Source organism: Dendropsophus ebraccatus, chromosome 1, assembly GCF_027789765.1.
Source record: "Dendropsophus ebraccatus isolate aDenEbr1 chromosome 1, aDenEbr1.pat, whole genome shotgun sequence".
NCBI lineage: Eukaryota > Metazoa > Chordata > Amphibia > Anura > Hylidae > Dendropsophus > Dendropsophus ebraccatus.
The window spans coordinates 123,351,497-123,367,190 of NC_091454.1; the positions used below are offsets into that span (position 1 = coordinate 123,351,497).

General features: G+C 39.2%; 1 protein-coding gene and 1 long non-coding RNA gene across 5 annotated transcripts in view; one reads left to right on the forward strand and one right to left on the reverse strand.

Moving 5' to 3' along the window:
• The window catches only part of LOC138797750 (uncharacterized), a 30,629-nt gene extending 27,976 nt beyond the window's left edge, over positions 1 to 2,653 (forward strand). The window contains exon 3 of the long non-coding RNA XR_011363986.1: positions 2,514 to 2,653. This is a non-coding gene — a long non-coding RNA (uncharacterized lncRNA). The remainder of the gene's footprint in view (positions 1 to 2,513) is intronic.
• CACNA2D1 (calcium voltage-gated channel auxiliary subunit alpha2delta 1) overlaps positions 1 to 15,694 on the reverse strand; it is a 506,289-nt gene that overhangs the window by 421,754 nt on the left and 68,841 nt on the right. The gene's annotated exons all lie outside the window — the stretch shown is intronic.

Below are 15,694 nucleotides of genomic sequence, written 5' to 3' on the forward strand. Positions count from 1 at the left end.
CATGAACCATGGTATTATTATAGGGATATAAAAGATTTAGCATCACTTTAATCTACATTTGTACATCACTTTTATCACAGATATAAGCAAGCTGGTCATATATAATATTGGCAGAATCTAACAATTTCAGGTGGGCTGACTGACCAAACAATGTGTAAGTGTAATGCTGCGTTTACACGGAACGATTATTGTGCAAATTTGCACAATAATGATTGAATTTGAACGATAATAGTATGTAAACGCAGCGAACGATCAAGCTACGAGTGAGAAATCATTCATTTTGATCTTTGAACATGTTCTCATCGTCGTGGGTCGTTCGCAAAAAATTTGCAGATCGTTCCGTGTAAACAGTCGTTCGCCAATTTAACCTATGAGCGAGATAGGCTTAAGCGATCGCAAAATGATTTTTCCGTACGATCTATAGTTCCGTCTAAATGCTGATCGTTATAAAAAAAAATTGTTACTTTGAAATCGTTAATCTTACGATCGGGCAAATTATTGCTCTGTGTAAATGCAGCATAAGGCGAAAGTATAATTTGGCAAATGAGTTTACAGCACCCATTGAGTTATTAATATGTACTTTGTCTTTAAAGGACAACTCCCGCGGGACCCCAAAAAAAAAAAAACACAGACACACACAGACACCATACTCACCATCTCTCCGGTGACGATCGCCACTCGATTCGCCCGCCGTCCGCCTCTCCGTCGCCGCCGTCCGCCATCCAGCGATGTCTCCAACTTCCGGGTCCAGGGGATGGAAAAGGCTGCCAGTGCGCTTGCGCACCGGCAGCCTTTTCATTGGCTGGAGCGCATCACATGGCTTCCAGCAAGCTCAACCAATCAGGGCTGAGCAAGCTGGAAGCCATGTGATGCGCTCCAGCCAATGAAAAGGCTGCTGGTGCGCATGTGCACCAGCAGCCTTTTCATCCCCATTCACTTTGCATGAAGACGCCGAGGAGGAAGAAGACCCGGACCGCCCCTCGGCTCTGATGTCGTCGTCACCAGATGCCGCCCCGGAGAAGAGGACCGTGACGATCGTAATAGGTAATGTATACATTCCTTAACTTCCGGGGTGGGGGGTCGGGGGTCCGAAAGTGGGGGAAGGGGGCCAGGCCGGGTATTTAACCACATTACAAAGTTATATAACTTTGTAATGTGTGTTAAATGAGCTGTCCTTTAATGCTCTCTGTGACTTTGCATAAGTAACAAGGCACTAACAGACACCCAGTTTCTTAATAAACTGAATGCTGGCTTGACAGTTCCCAGAGAAAATCACCCAAAACCAACTAACAATCCACCCTCCTCTCCTCTGTGTCCCTATCTCTCTGTATTTCTCTCCCTGCTCTGCTCTAACTGCCTGCTGTAATCCTCCTCTCCACTACACGCACAGCCGATTGCTCACCTCCACAAAGCGAATCATCCTATATAGAGGTTGGGGGGATGGGATGTTCCCACCAAGTGGCAGCTCTGTGAGATACATGTGTGGCCGCCATGTTTTGGGGATTTGGAACAAATCGCTGTGAACGAAGTGAATTGACAGTGTGATTCGCAGGGAATCGGACTTTCAAGATCTGCTTCACTTATCTCTAATGAAAACCATAGTAATGGCAATTAACAGGAGAGCAAAGGTAGGCACATTTAGAGAGGTCAAAATACAATTTTATAAGTTAGAAGTGTCTTGTGATCTATTGAGAAATTAGTTGTGATGGACCTTGGGAGAATGCTAGGCACTTACAGTTTACATGTACAGTGGCTATTATAGTTTATATAAAATTTGGTGCTAATAAACCTACAGGAGTATACACTACTTCACAACAATTACATGTAGTGACTTACAAGTCACTCCTATATTTTGGTCCTTAACCATTGCAGTGCTGAAGCATGAAAGGGTCTCACTTACATGCTGCAGGACTAAAAGAATTAAAGACCAGGACACCCAAGGGATGTGTTGGCGCTGGATGCTGCATCTATGCAAGAGGGCTCACAGGGCTTGAATGATAAAGATGATATGATAAAAGGACGCCAAGGAACTGTGCTGGAGACAGGTAAGTATGTGTATTTGTTGATTTTATTTTATTTTTATAATTATTTTATTATTATTTTTTTTTTTAACAAAGTTGGGGAAAGCCTACAGGGGGATAACCTACATGGGGAACATGGTTAATACAGGGGGTATTACCTACAAAGGGGAAATTACCTACAAGGGTTGATGTTTACTTACCGGGCAAATGCCTGAAGAGGGAAAATTGAGTTATTAACTACAGAGGAGGTTAATTGGCTACCTTTAGAAGAGGGTGTTTATGACGAGGGATTATGTATGGTGGGTTTACCTACAGAAAAATTGACTACAGTGGGTGCACTTAAAGTGTACCTGTCATTATAACTTTCAAAATCTAAATCAACAGTAGATGTGATATAAAGCAAGTTTGCAATTTACATTAATTTTTTTTTATCATGGAGAACACAGCACTTCCTGTTTTCTGACTTTTTTTTTTTTCTCCCGTGTTTCCCAGGCCATCTGAGCTCTCACAGAGACGGCAGTCATGTGATTAATGGACACAGTGAGCCCTGACTCTCTGTACTGCCCGTAATTCCTGTGCTTAGCCTGTTTATTTAAAACCAGCACAAGTAAGAAAATCTGCCTTCAGGAGACTGGACCTGGATTTCTGGTAAGTTCGGCTTTGTTTTACAGCATAAACAACATAACAGCATAATAACAACAACAAAAAAAAGTAATGAATGTAAATTGCAAACTTGCTTCATATCACATCTTCTGTTGATTTAGATTTTGAAAGTTATAATGACAGGTACACTTTAAGTGCACCCCCAACCTCTATATGAGGTGATTTGCTTCGTGGAGGTGAGCCATCAGCTGTGCGTGTAGTGGAGAATAGGTTGCAGCAGGCAGTTAGAGCAGGGAGAGAAATACAGAGAGATAGGGACACAGAGGAGAGGAGAAAAGGGTGGATTGTTAGTTGATTGTGGGTGATTTTATCTGGGAGCTGTCAAAGTCACAGAGAGCATTGAAGACAAAGTACATATTAGACTGTTTGGAAAATAAAAGGTGGAATCTGATTGGTTGCTAAGGGCAACTGAGACAATTCTACTTTACACCAGTTTGATAAATCTCCCCCCCACCCATAGTGTATTATACCAATTTGCTTAGATATGTGAAGACAGCATCCACCTTAAAAACGTAGTGGGTGCTCTAAACTCATAGGTGTAAATATACACCTGGTGTAAACTGCCCACAGCAACCAATCCCAGCTAATCTTACATTTTGCCGGAGCTGAAAGCTGAGCTGTGATTGGTTGCTGTGGGCATTTTACACCAGGTGTATATTTACACCTTTTCATAAATCTCCACCATAGTGTGTTATACCAATTCAATGGGTTTAGTAAAGGCAGCGTCCACCTTAATTACTTAGTGGGCTCTGTAAACTCATAGTGTGTTATACCAATTCACTGGGATCAGTGAAGACAGTGTTCACCTTAATAACTTAGTGGGCTTTGTAAACTCATAGTGTATTATACCGATTCACTGGGATTAGTGAACAGAGCATCTGCCTTAAAAACTTACTGTAAACTCATAGTGTGTTATACCAATTCACTGGGATTAGTGAACAGAGCATCTGCCTTAATAACTTACTGGGCGCTGTGAAAACAGTTCCTATTGTCAATAAGTGTGTGCTTTGAAATCAGTGGCTCTATCCATTATCCAATAAAATTTCTTTTGCTCTTTCTACATTTCCAAAAACAAACAATATGTCCAAGCGTGTAAAAAAAATCTGGCCCTTCTCAGATTATTGGCAATGTCAGCGGCCAAGGTTGCACACAAGGTGGTGCCAGAGTAAGATAGAATTGTGGGAGTGGTGATTCTAACCGTACTAGAGAAAGATTTCAGATACCAGTTACACCTGGTGGGCAGGTGAACACCAGCCAGGCTCTACAGCAGGCAGTAGCCAATCCCGGAGACAGCAGTCAACAGAAGGGTCATCCCAAAGTAATGCCACCACCATTCTGTGGCAAGGCCAGGATGTTTCCTCTGCCCCATCGCCTGTGGTGTCTCAGACCCAATTTTGCTTGCCAGGGCTGTCGGCAAGAGAGCTCATGGTGAGCCAAGAACTCGCCCCAGAGTCTGTCCTGGCAGAAAGTGTTATTTTATGCCTCTCATTTACCAATGTCCGCTGTTGTCCTGGAAGAAAATTGATATTACTTTACTGCCCATGGCGGAAATTGAATGATTGGCTGGCTGATTGACAATTTTTGTAACATTGTAATTTTCAAATTTTTGACACACTGTAACAACATCTGTTAAAAAAATTGCTACTATGTAATAGTCCCACTATTTTATCTACTATAGTTTGGCTAGTTTAATGAGATTCGTTTGTATTTATTTTGCAAAACTTGCAAAATGAATTTTGAGCTGCTTCGATCATCTCTAGTTTTTATTGTAGGTTCCCAATTCTATTGCTGATGGGAAAAAAAAGATAGGTACTTAGCCCTGCCTCTCCCCATTGCAGTCTCCAGCTCTAAGAGGGGTCAGTAGAGGACATGCCCGCTCAGCCAATAATTGACTGAGACAGAATACAATCCAACCAATGGTTTGCTGAGTGCAGAGAAAAGGTAAGTATCTTTATTTTTCCAATATTGAATACCTCTTTAACTTTCTATATGTAATAGTCTTTATAATGTTAGTAGTCTCTGTACAGCTCTGTAGAATATGTTGGCACTACATAAGCAACTGGAAATAAAACATTTATTATAAAAATAGCCCTAATAACAATACATTTTTCCTCTTTATTGTTCCATCAAAAAATACATGTTCATATTAATGTGTTTATTATAAGACTGATTAGCTGGGTATAACAGATAACTCTAGACTATTTCGTTGTCAAGTAAATGCATGTTCGAATATTATAAAAAAAATGTTTTCATAAACAGCAAAGCTTTATAGCTAATAATAAGAACTGTTGGAAGCACTAATATAATGAGCAAAATAACAGCATTGTAAAATTGCTTGTGGCACGTTATAGTAAATGAACACTGCAATGTTATATTTTTCTTATTATTTACGACCTTCATCTTTTATCTTGTAATAATAAAGTAGCTAATTTCATAACAAAAAGTTTCTGATACAATAAAACATCTGGTCTTTGTGCTGTGCTCACATGATATCATGATGTTTAATTTCATGGATACAAAGGCAAAATAAACCAAACAACATGAATTCTGCTAATAAGGTGGAGCCTGCTGGGTACAGAGATGGAAAATCTAATTTGTATGGAAAAGATAAAGTCGTCCCCAATATAAAATAATCTAAATTATCTCTGCTAATATGTTAACCTCATTTGCTGACATTTTTTTTTAAATACTGAATATATATATATATATATATATATATATATATATATATATATATATTTTTTTTTTTTAATAAATAATTTTCTGCTTTGGGTTATTACAATTCTGAAGTCTTTTTGCTTTATATTCTCTTTCTAATATTATGCTCTCACCTCCCTGAGTGAACTGTAAGAATAAGAATGTGCTTCCAGAGATTCCCCTGTGACCAGCAAATTTTTTTCTCCAGTGAAGGTTGTAGTTCTCATGCTTTGTGAATTTAATGCTGACAAAGAATGCTGTTTTGTGTCTGTTTCTTTACATCAGTGCCTTTCTGCCTTGCAACGAATTAAAAAACGTATGGAGCCCTGTGTTTATTATTTTCTTATGTGAATAGTCTAGAATGTCCCAGATTACTCATATTTGTTCCAAATGGAAACATTCATTATGTCATAATGACAATCTTAAAATATTTAATTTTTATAGTAATAATGGTTCTGTCCTTAAAGGAAATATGAAACAATAATACAGTAATGACCATTTACAGGCTATTTGGCCAGGGTGTGCCTCAGGTAAAGTCAGTCTTATGTACTGTTATTCAGTGCACACATTTTCTATGTGATACCTAAGTGTGTAGTGGTGGCAATGGTGTAAAGAAAATAGCTGTCAGGAATACCCTTGTGTAAATGTCTATGAATACTGGATTAGTAGAACGTCTTATTTAATTGCATTTAAATAATCTGAATTATATGCTGAAAGTATTAGAAATAAAAATAATTCTTTATATAGAAGGGTTAGTAAGGTAAAATTACAGAGCCCATGTACCCTTTAAATAACAATAAATATGTCCTTATCTTTCTTTTGCGATATCAGATGTTATTCTAAAAGGACCCAAGCCAACAACATTGGTCAAGTAGTCACTAAGTATTCATGTCAGATATTTTTTTCATTGTGAGCTGCTCAGAGTCCCATTCTGGGATGTGCCATGATGAAGCTATAAATAGCCAGTAGTACTGTACTGCTAGGGAATACTGAAATGTGTATAACATTCTGGTAAACATGAGCTAGAGGCAGCTTTATGTAGCTGAGCTCACAAATGTGTTATTTACCTTCCTGGATTATGGCAACAAAACTAACATCTAACATCCACTCTCCAAGGATATAATACACAGAGCACAGTATATGTTTATATTCATTTCCATGGATGATTTTCATCACTTTAAATTCAAATACCATACTATAGATCTCACCAAGAAATTCTTCAGTCTGAGATCCCCAAATCTCTCAAATCTTATTTGTATTTTATTTTCTCCTTTGTACTACATATGAGTCAGCGAAAGGTCAGGGAAATCTAAAAATGACATGGCAACTTATCAGTGCTCATACAGGGACAGGTCCAATTCATTTAAATGGATTTGAATTACAACAGTCAACTAGTGACTAGAGACGATCAAACTTCAAGTATGTTTGGGTTTGACAGAACTCAAACTCTCGGCATTTCATTATAGGTGGCTGAGGAAGTTGAAAGCGAGGAAAGAAGCACGTCCAGCTCCAGATATCCAGTCCCATAAAAGCAAACTTTATTTGAAGATAAAGCAGATACTCCTAGTCCAAAGGATCACCATGTTCTGGGTTACATGCCCTTAAACTTGCTGAAGTTGAAAGCAGAACTAAGGTTTCCCGAAAACCATTGATACAGCCATAGGCTCTCTCCATGTTTTCCAGGACTCCCTAGGAATTAATAAGGAAATATAAAACATTATACCCACACGGCATTGTTGTTTTTTTTTAACCTTTAGTGGTGTTTTTAGGCTCAGGCTCAATTATTTTTTTTTTATATAGTTTTTGTTGGTATTTATCTCCAAGGAAAAAAAAACAACAACAAAAAAAAAAAACTAAGGTTGTCTATTCCCTGAAAGGGAATGTAAACTTCTGAGGCAGGAAACACCCAGGTTGCTACCCTTTGCATTTTTACCATTGGCAGCTGCTAACATGGAAGCAGTATAAGACAGTTGCATATTAAAAACAGTATTAAAGTCTGCACCTAAACTGGATAAAAAGCATTCCTTTGTGTATACCAGATAAAATCTAAATAACTATAAGTAAGACAGGTATAAAATCTACCATGGTATAGTTGCATGTATCAGAGGTGGAAAGGTGCAGGTCCTAGTTCATTGCTGGCAACTTGTGCATATTTGGGAGACAGACAACAGGTCTGGGTGGTCTGAATTTGGGTCACAGTCTTGGTAGTGCCAGCACACTCAACCAATCACTGACAGAGGTAGGACAATGCCGAGGCCTGTGATTTGCTGAGCAGGCATGCCAAGAAAAGTCTTGGAAGTTACAACAGGAGAGTTCTGCAGGGGACCTGACGACAATGCAGGAGGACACCAGGGGGAGGTTGGTAAGGTAAAAATATTTTGTTTATGTTCTATGCAAGGGCAGCAATATATAAAATATTAAATGGCTGGAATATCCCTTAAATGTCACTAATGATAACTGTTTGGGTGAGATCTACCAGTATTTTTTGCAAAAATGTTACAATTTTTATGGCTTTTCTTTCAGTGTTTTTAACCCCTCAGCGACCCATGACGTACCTGGTACGTCATGGTGCCGCGGGGGGTGTTCAGAGAGGGGTCCCGCCAAGACCCCGCTCTGAACGGCACTGCTCCCGGCTGCAATCTGCAGCCGGGCAGTGCCTCTATTAGCTGGCGCGGGTCCCGTTGCCGCGCCGGCTAATTAAGCACTTCAATGCATCTGTCAAACCTGACAGCTGCATTTAAGGGCTTTATACATAACATCCCTGGTGTCTATTGGGTCGGATCTCCCGTTCTTCTGCGTGAGCAGGCCACAGCAATCTATCACCGATCTAAAGGATCTTTGCTGTGTATATACACAGCATTGATCTCTATGAAAGATCAGTGCTGTGTACATACAAGTCCACCAGGGGGGCTTCTAGTTAATGTAAAAATAAAAATAAAAATATTTTTTTATTAATAAAAAATCCCCTCCCCTAATAAAAGTCCAAATCACCCCCCTTTTCCCATTTTATAAATATAAATAAATAAACAAATACATAAACATGTTTGGTATCGCCGCGTGCGTAATTGCCCAAAATATTAATTTATCACATTCCTGATCTCGCACGGTAAACGGCGTAAGCACAAAAAATGTGCAAAAATTGTGCATTTTTGGTCGCATCAAATCCAGAAAAAATGTTATAAAAAGCAATCAAAAAGTTGCATATGCGCAATCAAGGTACCGCTTGAAAGTAAAGATCATGGCACAAAAAATGACACCTGACACAGCCCCATAGATCAAAGGATAAAAGTGCTATAAGCCTGGGAATAGAGCGATTTTAAGGAACATATATTTGTTGACAATGGTTTGAATTTTTTACAAGCCATCACATAATATAAAAGTTATACATGTTATATATTGTTTTAATCGTAACGACTTGAGGAACATGCATAACATATCAGTATTACCCCAGGGTGAACAGCGTAAAAACAAATACCCTCCAAATAAAAGAAATGCAGTTGTTTTTTTTTCAATTTCACCACACATTGAATTTTTTTCTGGTTTCACAGTGTACTTTATACAAAACTTCTGCCTGTCATTGCAAAGTATAATTAGTGAGGCAAAAAAAAAGGGCTCATGTGGGTCTCTAGGTGAAAAAATGCAAGGGCTATGGCATTTATACATAAAGTGGAAAAAGCAAAAGCTCAAAAATGAAAATTGGCATTGACCTTAAGGGGTTAAAAAGGCATTCCAATGTTGTAAAATAATTGCTATGTTATTAGGGGCTGTAAAAAAAAAAGAAAAAAGAGAAGATAATGATATTTGCCTGTCCCTAGTAAGTCCCACTGTAGCTCCCATTTGCCTGATTCTGGTCCTCATATATTTAAGTCTTCTTCCTTTTTCTGAGGGAAGAGCTCAGAGAAGGACCAGCCTGCATAATTAGTAACTGTGGCCAGGTTCTGCTCCAAGCTCTAGCCCAGAGACTGATGAAACACTGCTGTAGCAAGACCTGTGGTGAACCAGGGTGTTGTCAACAATCCTTTTTTTTTTCTACAGCTCGACCAACACAGCAATTATTTTTAAATGTCAAAACACTCCATAAATTCAAACTAGGAATGAATTAAAAAATAATTAATTATTTGGCGCAAGTAATTTTTTCTGGGAGTCAATTAAAGGGGTTTTCCAGCGCTACAAAAACATGGCCACTTTCTTCCAGAGACAGCCCCACTCTTGTCTCCAGCTTGGGCGGGTTTTGCTGCTCAGTTCCATTGAAGTGAATGGAGCTTAATTGCAAACCGCACCTGAACTGGAGACAAGAGTCGTGTTGTCTCTGAAAGAAAGTGGGTAGTTTTTGTAGCACTGGATAACCCCTTTAAAAAGTATGAAACATCATACCCACATGATGGTGTTTTTTTGAGCTCCTTTGGCATTTTTGGGCTTTTTTTAACCCCTTAATGACCATGGGAGTACAAACGGGTGTGCATGTACGTCCTGACAGGGTACCGGGCTATGGAGTGATAGAGTCTGCCACAGGCAGGTTCTATTAGATGGTCGCAGATAACACTGATCCCTGCCAGGACTGTTGATTTTTAAAGTTATATTTTATATATAAAAATTTTTATAAAAAGTGATCAATACGTCAAGTCTACACAAATTTGATACTATTAAAAACTAGAGACCATGCCGCAAACAAAGACACATCATACAGCCCTGTAGATGAAAAAGTAAAAGCCCTATAAGAGTCACAATAGGGGCAATTTTTCCCCTTAACAACCGTGAGCGTATATTTACGCCCTGCGGCTGCCTCGGGGAGTTTAGAGCGGGGCCACGGGGCGACCTCGGGTGCCACATGTCTGATCGCCGTGCCCGCTAATTAAGAATTCAGATGCAGCTGTCAAAGTTGACAGCTGCATCTGAATCCTTTATGCAGCCTCATCCCTGGTGTCTAATGGGGTGGATCGCCCCCCCCCCCCCCCCGGGACGTTGTCACGGAGGAGGGATCCACACATCTGGCTCGGGCCGGGGTCTGCGCCGTAATGGAGCTAATCCCGACTCGGCACTCGATTGCTTCCGGCTGTAGCAGCCGGAAGCAATTGAGTGCCTATCTCATTGATCTATGCTGTGTAACTATACAGCATACATCTCAATGAGAGATCAGTGTGCATCTACTAGAAGTCCCCCAGGGGGGCTTCTAGCATTTGTGTAAAATAAATAAAGTGTAAATATTAATAAAAAGCCCCCTCCCCTAATAAAAGTTTGAATCACTCCCCTTTTCCCATGTTATAAAAATAAATAAACATGTTTGGTATCGCCGCGTGCGTAATCGGACGAACTATTCATATATTTCATTCCTGATCTCACATGGTAAACAGCGTAAGCGTAAAAAAATCCCAAAGTGGAAAATTGCGCATTTTTGGTCGCATCAAATCCAGAAAAATTGTAATAAGAAACTATCAAAAAGTTGCATACATGCAATTAAGGTACCAATAGAAAGAACCCATTATGGCGCAAAAATGACACCTCACACAGCCCCATAGACCAAAGGATAAAAGCAATTTTAAGGAACATATTTTTGTTAACAATGGTTTGAATTTTTTAAATGCCATCTCGTAATATAAAAGTTATACATGTTACATATCGTTGTAATCGTAACGAATTGCGGAACATGCATAACAAGTCAGTTTTACCATAGGGCGAACGGCGTAAATGCAAAACTTCCTGAAATTAAAACAAATTCCTTTTTTTTTTTTTATTTGACAGCACAAATGATTTTTTTTCGCATAAAATTTTTTTTATGGAAAAATAATGCCTGTCATTGCAAAGTACAATTGGTTTGGAAAAAAATAAGCGCTCATATACGTCTCTAGGTGAAAAAATGCAAGCGCTATGGACTTTTAAACATAAAATGGAAGAAGCAAAAGCGCAAAAACGAAAATTGGCTTTGACCTTAAGGGGTTAAAAAATCTATATAAACATATGTATCGCTGTATTCAGAATGACCTATAGAATAAAGATATCTTGTTGGTTTTACTGTAACGTGCATAATGAAAACACGGAAATTTGCAGAATTGCATTTTTATCCCAATTTTATGGTAGATTAAAATGTTCTCACAATTTAAAAATAAGTGAAAAAAAAATGCCCGTTATTAGTGAACATAAACGTTAATAACGGCCATTGTTTTGCAAGAATGGTTGTTATCCGCACTAATTTTTACATTGTGGGAATATAGCCACAGACTGACTTTTTTTATGTAAGATGTCAACAGAGCCTAAAAAACACATTTTCTTAAGTTACATAACATTTCCCTAATATGTGGCTGGCTGTGAACACAAATTATCCAACACGGATGGGAAAGATGTAGAATTGATTAATGCCATCTTCTCCAAATTCTGAAAACACAAATGTCCATAAAGAAAGCAGTGTGCTTTAGCGCCAAATAAATAATAAAACACTAAACCTCCCAGTAATATACAGAGCATTCACATTTGGGAGCCATTTAAGTTACATAAAACATTTACACAATAAACTTAAAATCAGAAAATGACTTTTACAGGAAGTTTTATAAGTTTACAAGGTACACCTGGGTCCAAAATTACATGGCTAAAAAGAACATAAATATATTCACTACCACAGGTTTTATTTTTCTATTACAACCATGGCTTTCCAACATGGATCACAATTTTTCATAACTTGTACAGAAAATTCATTTTATTGCTGAATGACCTCCGCTATCATGGTGGACTTGATTCCCACTTGCAGTCTATCCTTAGATCTCAACTACTTTATATAACACATAAAATACCTTATGCACACTGTTTTAGTGTAGTCTTGCTAAAGAGTAACCTATTGTGTGTAACTTATAATAATCATGGCAAGAACTGTCATACCGGAATCCTATGATCTAAAACACTGCCTAGAGATGCGTATCACACAGGAAGAAAGCAGGTCCCAAGTGAACAAATATGGGTCCTACCTGATGCACAAAATGAAAGGAAAGGTGACCGCACATATTTGCAGCTCTCCCCATTTACATCTATAGGTGCGGTGAAAACAGCTAAGGCCACAGAATGCAACCGGGTCAACTCAGCTTATGGAAAATAAACTGCACATCCGACAGAGTGCTTCAAACTGAGCACTGGCAGAAGGGTGAACCAGCCAAACATGTGGGTCAAAGGACTCTTGTTGTTCACATCAATATGAGTTAAAGGGGTGAAATCTGCATTTAACCCTCATTTATGGCATATCCAGTGAACATGCCAAAAAGTCTTGGAAATGAACCATTCACAACCAATCATGAAGTATGTGGATCCGATCGGTGTAAAATCCATCCAGCTGCCGGAAGTTTGGTTATCCATGGATACAACCACACCGGGTGGGTACTGTGTACGACCCCCAATTTGATCCAATTGGGCTTACACACAGTACTGCTAAGCGTTGTCATATCTATAGATATCAGAAATTCTATCAGTTGAATGGATTTCACGCAGATCGGCTCAACGTTCATTGCCTATTAATAATTAGCTACTTTTTATACTATGTATACATATTATTTTAATTTAATAAAAAAAAGTCACATTGTAACTGACTACACTACATATCAGCTGGTTAATAGAAGGCTTGTTTAACAGGCTGTAAGTGAGATGCTGCCAGCAGGCCAGCTACAAATTATCAGGCACAGTGCCAACTATAAGAGTGAGAAAGAGAGGTTGTAAGGTAATAGTCTTCAACTGAACCAGTACACTTGTTTCAGAGCCTTATAAATACAAATTAAAATTCTATTTATGGAGTATTACCCATAGTCACTATTACCCAACCTCCCAGTAAACAATGGCCTATTCCCATATGCATTTGTTGACAGTGTGCTGAAAGAGGCCTAGGTGGCATTCAGCTCCAGAAAAGCAGACATTCAGCAGTACTGCTGCAGCAGCTCGGAGAGACAAAACACAACAATGAGCAGTGGGCCTGGGCAGATGGCACATTAATTAATAACCGCACTACTCTGAACTTTGGCAGAAGACAGATGTTACTATGTTCTAGCTGAAAAAATACCATGTTCACAATCACTGCTACAATGCTCTCATAGTGAGAAAATACATACAAATACATGTATATAGTACTTTGCAAAAGGTTTAGGCAGCAGAGTTCAAAATGCTGTTAGGAATAATGCTTTCCATAACAGAAGTGTTGGTACTTTATTTTTAAGAATTAACAAATCAAAATTGAATCAATATTAATATGGCTTGATCGCTCTTTGCCTTTAAAACAGTATCAGTTCTGCTAGGTACACTTGTAGACAGGTTATGAAGGAACTTTGCAGAGGGGTTGTTACAAATATCTTAGAGCTAGCCGCAGATCTCCTGTGGATGTGAGTTCCCCGAGTTTTTCAGTCTTTTCATGTAATTCCAAACAGAAAAACATTCTGGAGCATTGGATGCAAAAGATTCAGAGATCCCTGGCAGTGGCCAGTGCAAAACATAGCCCTTCAGAGCTAAAACTACTCTTCCCGCCTCTTTGCTCTGGCTTATCAAAAGTCTAAAGTGGGGGCCTCCTTCTATAATATCCATATTCATTAACAGAGAATTTGGATAAGACAACCTGTTTAATGATAAAGTGTATAAGTATGGAATTTTTTTTAAAAAAAAAAGCTTCCAAACTAGAGGAAGACTAATGGGGAGATTTATCAAAGGGTGTAAAATTTAGACTGGTGCAAACTGCCCACAGCAACCAATTACAGCTCAACTTTCCTTTCAGCACTGCCTAAAGCTGAGCTGTGATTGGTTGCTGTGGGTAGTTTGCAATGAATGACAAGAATTACTCACCTCACAAAATTCCCACCACTGTCAGTCTGACATTACATAGAACCCAGCTAATTTCCCCCTCCTGGTTTAATCCAGATTACCCAATTTTTAACCTCTCACTCTACATCTTTAAAAGGGTTATCCAGCACTACAAAAACATGGCCACTTTTTTCCAGAGACAACCCCACTCTTGTCTCCAGCTTGGGTGCAGGTTTTGCTGCTCAGTTCCATAGAAGTGAATGGAGCTTAATTGCAAACCACACCTGAACTGGAGACAAGAGTCCTGTTGTCTCTAAAAGAAAGTGGCCATGTTTTTGTAGCACTGGATAACCCCTTTAACCACACTTTCTGATTCTGGGGCATGCCTGTTATATATTTTTTTAATTCTACTTACCCCATTTTTGTCCCACAATTACTAATGGATGTGGTGTGCAACAAATCTTAAAAAGGTAGGTACCTTGTATTGATACGGAATACTTACATCCTCCCCGCACAATACATTTATGGCACTTGGCAATAACTACAGTGATAGCACCATAAATATACAGCATATAGCTCTAAGGGGTTAGGTAACAGCTTCTAAATAAAGATAATTATTAATTGACTATATAGATTTAAGAAACATGTGGCAATGCTGTCTGAGGTGTTATATCGGGCCCCCTGGTGCAATCAACTTCTTCATTCAACAGTTGGACCCAATACTTTAAACCATGGGTCTCCAAACTCCGGCCCTCCAGCTGTTGTAGTACTACATTTCCTATCATGCCTAGACAGCCAAAATCAAAGCTTTAGCTGTCCGGGCATGATGGGAATTTTAGTTTTGCAACAGCTGGAGGGCCACAGTTTGGAGACCCATGGTTTAAACATTGGCAAAGTGCATAGTTGTTACATTACCAAACTCCCACTGCTGGAGTATTGTCCATGTAAGCTCTAATCACCTGCAGTTTGGTATGAGAACAACAATAAGACTTCATACCTCCCCCCCCCCCTCACACACACACACACACACACACAGCCTCTAATGATTCTGCCACCATAGTGTCGTTTTTAGAGATGATGCCAACCCCGAGCATTTGGCATTTGATAAGTGGTGGCTCCTGAAGTTGGATAAAGCTCTAAGGTTGTCTGGAAAACATGGATACAGCAGCCCCCACTAATCAAATGCTGAACAGTCAAGTTTGGATAAACTCGAGCATGCTTGTGGTTTGCTCTTTCTTCTCTAGTCGTTTTTAATAAAATCCTTGCAAAGATCCCTTTTATTTTGGCATCTGTGTTGGTTTAGGCAAAAAAATCTCCTTTAGCCATCAGCGGGCAGTATCGTGGAGGTGAGACAAATTAGTGGTACCACCTCAGCCATTGGCTGAAAATAGTACCTCTTGATGAAATTATTGGAGCCAGCATCATCAGGAGGCATGATGAATGCAGGAAGGAGGGCCCAATGGCCGGTGTATACAGGGCTACTACCGATTTCCCCATTTTAAAAAAGCAAGAATTTGTCTCCTGGATAAACAAAAAAACTAACAAAAAAGAGCACA